The following is a 7500-nucleotide window of genomic DNA, read 5'->3' as shown; positions in this document are numbered from 1 at the left end:
TTCTTGAAGGAACGTGTGAGCAGAAGGAGCCGAGCAGTCCCTGTCAAAACTCAGCAGGGCCTGCAGCACCGTCGCTCTGTCTGGCCCTGCAACAGAAAGGGCGCTCAGGACAGCCCAGTGCCTGCAGCGTGGTGTAGACTGTGCAGCCCAGCCCAGCCCAGCCCCCAGTGCCTGCAGGTCCCCCCAGGGATAAGGGCCAGTGGTTGGGCAAAGTGAGCTGTGGATGGAGGCGAGGATGGTAGCCCAAGGTCGCTGATGGAGAAATAGAGGTGCAAAGTAGAGAAGCGTTTTCCCAAGGTCTCCAGAAATTAGCTGTGGCGCTGGGACCCCTACACCCAGGACAGCCCATCCAGCTCAAGCCCCTTCTTCCTCGGGTCAGAGCTGGGGGCTTATTAGATTTGGGTCTTTTAAACGTTACCAGCCTTGGCGACTGCAGGCCAAGGTCAGACACCAGAGCTAGAGCCTCTGGCATTAGGGTCTCAGCATCTCAGCTTATTTTAATTTAGAAAAGTGCAATTCCTTTCCCTGCAGTTGTTCCAGAACATCATCTCCATAACCATTCTCACTGATTGAATGAAGTTCCCCTGGACACCGAGGGCCATGTTTTATGTGAAAGAGTAATGAAAGGGTCCTGCTAAGATATGGATTTGCATATGCAAATCAAGTTGTTTCCTAAATGATTTGGCCATAATTCACCCAAAGAAACTTCTTTTCGTGCATTGATACAGGAGCTGGTCAGGAATTCTTTGGACACCTGTAGTTATTTTGTTAAAAAAATGCTTATTTCTCCAAACAAAAGCTTTTTTCTTTTTTTTCTTTTTTTTTCTTCTTTTGCAAGAAAGGTTGGTTCTAATAAAGGTATTGACTTGAAATGGGGTGAGGGGGATTTGGCAAGGGGAGGAGGAGAATTGCTAAATGATCAAAATGAAAAAAAATCTGCTTCTCCAGACCACAACAACTTTGTGTTTCAATATTTTTATAGTTTGGAGGGGGGAAAAAAGCATATGTTTAAAATTAAAAAAGATTAAATCTAAATGAAGCATTTTTGAGGTTATTGAAAAGTAAAGTTTTTGTTCCTGATTTAAGGTGGGTAAAAAATTGCAATTTTTTCACAAGACAGGAAAGCTGTCTCTTGCCAAGCCCTGCCCAATACCATTTGTATGGTGTAACGTGTCACAGCCTAACTACAAGATGTGGGACCCCATCCCCGCCCTGACGCTGGGAAGCTCACTTTAAGGAAGCCCCACCATACCATTAGCGATAAGCTCTAGTTTTGAGATGCTCCCTAATGTAGAAGGGCAACAGAGTTAGAAATTGGGAGATGGTCCCTTGGTGCTGGGGAGCTAGGGCAGGGCAAAGCGCAGGGAAGGGTGGCCCTGGATTCCAGCCCAGTGTTATTTCTTCTCCGTCCTGCACCTTGGGGTGGCTGCAGCCCCAGGCACCAAAGGAAAGAAAACCTCCAGCCCACTGTGCAGGGCAGACACAGTAAGAACGAGGTCTCTGCCGCAGCCCTCGCAGGGTAATGGCAGGGAAGTTTTCTGAGAGCTGGGTGAGAGGTCTTCTGCTGAACGTTGTGGCAGTGAAAAAAGGCAGATTCAGCAAAGCCTTCCTGAATCCATCTGGGGTTTGCTGAGTGGCTCGTGTGAAAACAACAACAAAGGAAAAACGTGTTTCAGCACTTTAACAACATGTTTTCATTTTTCCGTTCAAAGTATTATGCCATTTCAAAATCAATTTCAACGCTACTTGTTTGAAAAGGGAAAAAAAACTTCAAACTGCTCAAAGTGGAGATGAAATACTTCATTTGACCTCGAGTCAGTCTTGTGCCCACTTTAACTCCTGGCACCGTTACAACATTTTCATTTGAGGCTTTCTTTTTTCTTGCTTTCTTTCGGGGGGGAGGAAGGGGGAAAAGAGAGTTCCAGCAAGCCAACTATTAAGTTGCTCTGATTTCCACGGGTTTTGGATCAGACCCCAAAACCAACACTCCCCAGACGTTTCACCTGTGCCAACCTGACTCCCATGTCAGAGCCCCACAGTCTCTGGCACTAATCGCCTCCGTGGAGCTGGTGCTGCAGGCAGCTTTGGGCCGCAACGGGGAAGCAGAAGAAACAGGGGCAAATTAGATGCCAAGCAAAGGGAGTGCAGGCAGTGCAGCAAGCTGCTGTTGTGGGACGAATGCTGCCAGGCCCCAGAGGTGACAGCCCGGACTGCGGGAGTGGCAGGGTCCTGGGGGAGCTCCTAGTCCTGACTCTTTTCAGCACACATTCAGTGCCTGTCCTTCGACTTGTCTGTGCAGCCTCTGCATCTCCACCAAAGGCTCCCTGCGCTCTCTCCGCTGCTCTCGTGGATCCCTCTGTCACATAATTGTTATTGCATTCATCAAGCTATGTATTATGATCAAGCTATATATTATGCGCCTCTTCCTCATTACTCCAAGCCAGCAGGAATCCCTCCCTTGATTAATCGAGAGAGCTGCTAATGGGGTTTAATCTTTTGCTAATCCAGCTGTGCTGGGCTACTGTGCACCCCTGGGGCTGGGGGGCAGGGCCACTAAGCAGCAGAATCAGGCCTCCAGGAGAATATGGTGAACATGGATCTGGCCTCAGCTGGAAGCACTGCAGAGAGAGGAGCCAAGCATCCCAGGAACATGCTTCTCTGCATCTACCGCAGGGCACAGCCCAAAGCAAACCCAAAGCAAGGCCTATGCAGGGAGTGGAGCAGCAGAGCCATGAGGCAGCCAGCCCGACACATGCAGACCCCTCCCCAAGACCAAACCTCCTCCCCATCACCAGCTACTTCCAAAACATCTCAGCACCAGCAGCCTGAACCACCTGCAGCTACACACGAGGCTGCAACCCCAGCCAGCAGCTCCCTGCTCACAGGCCCAGCCTGGGTTCAAGGCTAACACAGCTGCCTCCCATTCTCTGAGCTGCCTGCCATCCTGCCAGTATTAACCCTAATGGCCCCGGGGTGTTGCCCCGGGGTTACCCACTTGTGTTGGCTGCAGGGCCCCCTAAAGCTGTGTGCTGCACCCCAATAACTTGTTAGAGACCTCAAGCTTTGCTTTTATGTTTTCAGTGCAGAACAGCAGTGGTGATTCAAGCTAGATAAGTGTGTATCTGCACTTCCCTGTCTGTCATTGATAGAGCACCAGTCACTAGGGTCCTGAAGATTAGTCTTTTGGCCTCAGTCTTGCAAACCCTTTTATTCACATGCCATCTGCTGTGTGTGAGTAGGCCAGTAAAAAGCTCTCAGTTTGTTCAGCAACACAACTGTGTTATTGTGGGTTTGATATACTCACCACTCTTCCGTTAACATAGCTGTAAGCAGTCAATACGCTCCTTTAGGGAACCAGAAAGCTGAAACAGTAGCAGCTTCAACTCGAAATGCAGACATATGTCACCTCTCAAAATAAAGTGCATGCAAAGCACTAGTGGGCTTTGGTGGCTGCTGTCTTGCATGTGTGTATTAGAAGTGGAAAGACCAGAGAAACTGAGAAAAAAGTCAGCAAAGAAGCACTAGACATGGCCACAAAAACACGGGCAGCTTTTCCTGGGGAAGAGACAGATTTTGGGCACAGTGTTGGCTGGAAAGGGGCTTGGAACAAAGAAGCTACGAACAAAGAAACCGGCTCTGATCCTTTGATTCTCCCCGTGTTCAGGTGGTAGGACATGACAGGACTTCTTTGCAAACAAACAGGGTTGCATCAAAGAACTAATTAACACTGGCATCCATAGCCGCCTGCTAGCCCTGAGTCTTGGCTGGGAAGGGGTTAACAGTGCAAGGCTATTGATAGAAAGCAGGTTGGGCAGGATGCGAGTGATCCCTGGGCAGGGCCCGTGGCCTGGGCACTGCACACATGTGCACTAATAGACACATGGTCCTTGCTCAAAGGCTGGATGGGGCGGCAGGAGGGAAACAGTCATGAGCATCTCCTGCCATCGCATCCCAGGATCCAGGCAGTTCTCCAACCCCAGCCATGGTCGAGGCAGCTGGAGAGGCCATGCCATCCTGGGAGGGGGCAGGCTCCCCATGGTAAATCTAGCAAAACACTGGGGAGAGCTGGCATGCCTGGACACGGGCACCAGCATCAGTCTGCCATGGTCCCGCTGGCCCCTGCAGAGCCACGTCGGAGCCGTGCCACGCGCTGCAGGGCTTGTCCCCACAGTTGATGGAGGATTTGATTCTCGCCTTCTCCACTCCAAAGCGAAGGGTTCATAAAACATTTGGATGGGAAATTAAAGTGCCTTTCACAGAAGGGGAGGGAGAGAAATCATCATTTATTTGTAGACAAGCTACAATTTCTAATCTCGGCTTTGTGGAGGAGCTGATTTAGAGAGGGGCTGCTTATCTTTATGCCATTGCTAACCCCTCGCTTCCTTCTCGCAGCACCACGCCAACAACACAGCTGTTGTTTGTCTCTGATAAAAGGGGTGAATCAAGGTTCGGGGGAGAAGGGAAACAGCATTATAAAAATACTTTGCAAGATACTGAAATAGAAACCGTTCAAAGCGCCGCGTCCTACTTTAGGACACATTGACGTGAGTAAGCGCTTCGCATTTATATCTGAAGTCGGCTGGTAAGAAGCGCATAGCCCTCCGTTGCCCAAAATCAATTCTGCCAGGCTTAGGATTGCCTAGATTTGAGTCAGAAGATGACAAGGAAGATAAAATTAATTAGCAAAGCAAGAGACAATCCTCATGCTAGCACGCCAGGCCCGGTGTATTACATATCAACAACGGCTTTATCTCCCCAGCAAAGAGGAACACGCTTGCTGCTGAAGGTTATCGCAGGTGATGTGACAGGTACAATTGTTTCCTTTTCAAGATCCTGCGCAACGGAGCCAGACAGGTTATTGAAACGCCGAGAGCTCCCAGCAAACACATGCCTGCCAGTCAAGTGAATTAGCAAACACAGGGCTCCGGCAGCATCCTGAATTTATATTAGAATTATAAATGAACTGGCAGTAATGGACCCTCGCTCTCCTCCCTCTGTGCTCCTGGCTGACGACCTGCCAGACTCCCACGCTGAAAACTCCCTCCTGTGGAGCACATCCCGGCGCTGGCACCTCAGGGAGAGGTGATTAATGAATGAGGGACGTGGGGAGCAGCACGGCTGCTCTCTTTTCCAAGGGCACCAGGCGAGGGCTGGATGCCAGGCTGCACCTTGGCTGCCCATCCAGGGTCTCTAGCAGCTGGAAAGTACCACACCTCACTGCCAGGCTGCAGACCTCCCTTCCAGTGCAGCGTGCTTTTCCTTTTTTCCTTATATAGTACCGAGGCCTCCGCAGACAGGGTGAGCCAGTTTGCCCTGGCCAGTAGCACCGGTGCGGAGAAACCATCACAGCTGCCTGGGATTGGTCCTGTGCTGGCTCTGGCCTTTGCACCCTTTGGCTTTTGCCTCTCGCTGTCTCCATTACCATGCACTGAGGGGCTGGTGCTCACGGGCGATGATGTACATGCTCATGGGCTTGCGTGCAGGATGAAGAGGTGAATGCTTTGGGGGTGGGCAGCACGCATTTGCTATTAATGAACGTCTGTGCTATTAATGAAGCCTGCGGCACCGAGAGAGATGGAAAGGGGCCTGGGAAGTGAGACTCCTCTTGTCCTGTGCCCCGAGCTGCGCTGGCAGAGGGGCACCTCCACATGCCTCTCCGGCCAGCCAAGAAGGGCCGGCTCCTGGCAGCCGCCCTCATGGAGCAGGGCTTTCCCAGTGAGCAGTGCCATGACGTGGTGCTCCCCAGGAGCTGGTTGGACTCACCCGAGCTGGGGGTCGAGGCAGAAGGAGACTCCTCCTGCAACTTGCCCAGGACTCTTGGCACCCACCACCACATCACCCAGCTCCACAGGCAGGAAGGGGACCGGGGCATCATCCAGCACAGCCAAGCCAGCACGCGGAGTCACAGCTGCAGATACAGAGTAGTTGGATATTAGGAAAAACTTTCTCACTAGGAGGGTGGTGAAGCACTGAGACAGGCTTCCCAGAGAGGTGGTGAAGTCTCCATCCTTGGAGGTCTTGAAGACCGGGGTAGACAAAGCCCTGGGTGGGATGTTGTAGTGGGGGCTGGTCCTGCTTGGAGCAGGGGGCTGGACTAGATATGACTCCTGAGCTCCCTTGCAGCCCTCGTTGTCTATGATTCGGTGCTCGAGGATTATAAGGAGATCTGCCCTGGTCCCCCACTCTAGCTGAAAATCCAGCAGCAGCCCATTCCCCCTCCCTCCTTAAAAAGCCGTTTCTCTGACACTGATATCTACCAAAAAGCAAGAGGTGTACACGACTCTTGGGTCCATTGTGAGCCTGTCTTGCCTGAAAACCTGCATTTCAGCCAGGGCACAAAACAGCAACAGGAATTCTGTCAATAAGCCTCATTTTCTGGTTGTCAGATATCATTAAGTGCTTGCAGATGAGGACTTTCACTCACCAGCATTCAGCAAAGGCTGCGAGAATCGTATTCATTCCTGTGCAGGCCTAAGCCGTGGAGCCTGGGCGAGGGGAGCGGGAACAGGAGGGCACTCCCTGCAATTTCCTTTCATTAATCTCAGCTCCCCGACACCGCAGCCTCCATCGATCTGCCATCCAAAGGCTCATCGTTAGTCCGGTCACACTGCGGAGGCTGCATAAGAAAGCCATTAAAATTAACGTGGAGGCGTTTTGTTGTCCAGCCCCAGGACTCTCCTAATCGATGCTACCCCAGGAAGAGACAAATTTGGAAGCAACCAATGAAGACAGTGGTTTTCAACCTTTTTTTTTACTTCTGGGCCTCTAAAAAAATTTTGAATGGAGATATGGACCCCTCTGAATTAGAAGTGGGGTACTCACATGTTTTTCATTGATCACCGCGATCTTTTGCAGACCCCATAGACATAGTCAGCGAGCTCCCAGGGGACCACAGGTTGAAAACCACTGGATTGGGAGGGTCGGAGCCTGGTTTGGATCGAGGGGTTTGCTGTGCCTGGGAGCAGGGTCATGGGGCAGCTGGATGCTGCTGCCCTCTTCCACTGACAGCTTCTGAGTCTGATGTCAAATGAGCCAGGGTGAGGCCCAAGGTAAGGAGCTGCCCACGCGTGAAGGTGGCGCTCTCAGGTAGCACGTGCAGCACCACGGCAATCTGCTGCCAGCAATAGTGTGCCAGGTCTGCAGCGCCTTTTATTTTTTGCAAATTCTGCTGGAACCAAAATCCCTTATACTCACCAGCACCGGTTTCTAGCAAAAATAGGACAGACAAATGTCACACATGTGGCAAGTCTGAAATAGTCCAGTCCCATGAATATTCACCATCTCTTCTACAAACAAAATGCTTTATCGCGTCTGCAGAAACCCCAGCTATGCTCGTTCTTTCGTGGGTGGGAATGTCACACCACAGAAGCAAACTGATGGGAAAACGCAAGAGGCCAGTTCCCAGCTGGGATCAAGGAGAACTACGTCAGCTCACGCCAGCTGGGAGCATCCAGCCACAACGCTGCACTTTTCAGCACAGCCACTTCTCTTCCCCAGCCG

The 7500-nt window shown here is 51.3% G+C and overlaps 1 long non-coding RNA gene across 1 annotated transcript; it reads right to left on the bottom strand.

Annotated features, from left to right (window-relative positions):
- Positions 1 to 5729: 5729 nt before the first annotated feature.
- On the bottom strand, positions 5730 to 7293 carry LOC149859215 (uncharacterized). The gene is made up of 3 exons (XR_016443550.1): positions 7195 to 7293; positions 6425 to 6616; positions 5730 to 5908 (listed from the first exon to the last, which is right to left on the bottom strand). It is a non-coding gene; the product is annotated as an uncharacterized LOC149859215 (long non-coding RNA).
- Between the last annotated feature and the right edge of the window lie 207 nt (positions 7294 to 7500).

Source organism: Crocodylus siamensis, chromosome 7 (genome assembly GCF_052110815.1).
Source record: "Crocodylus siamensis isolate JL-2025a chromosome 7, ASM5211081v1, whole genome shotgun sequence".
NCBI lineage: Eukaryota > Metazoa > Chordata > Crocodylia > Crocodylidae > Crocodylus > Crocodylus siamensis.
The sequence above is the reverse complement of the archived record's forward strand: the minus strand, read 5'-3'. Positions and strand labels throughout refer to the sequence as shown.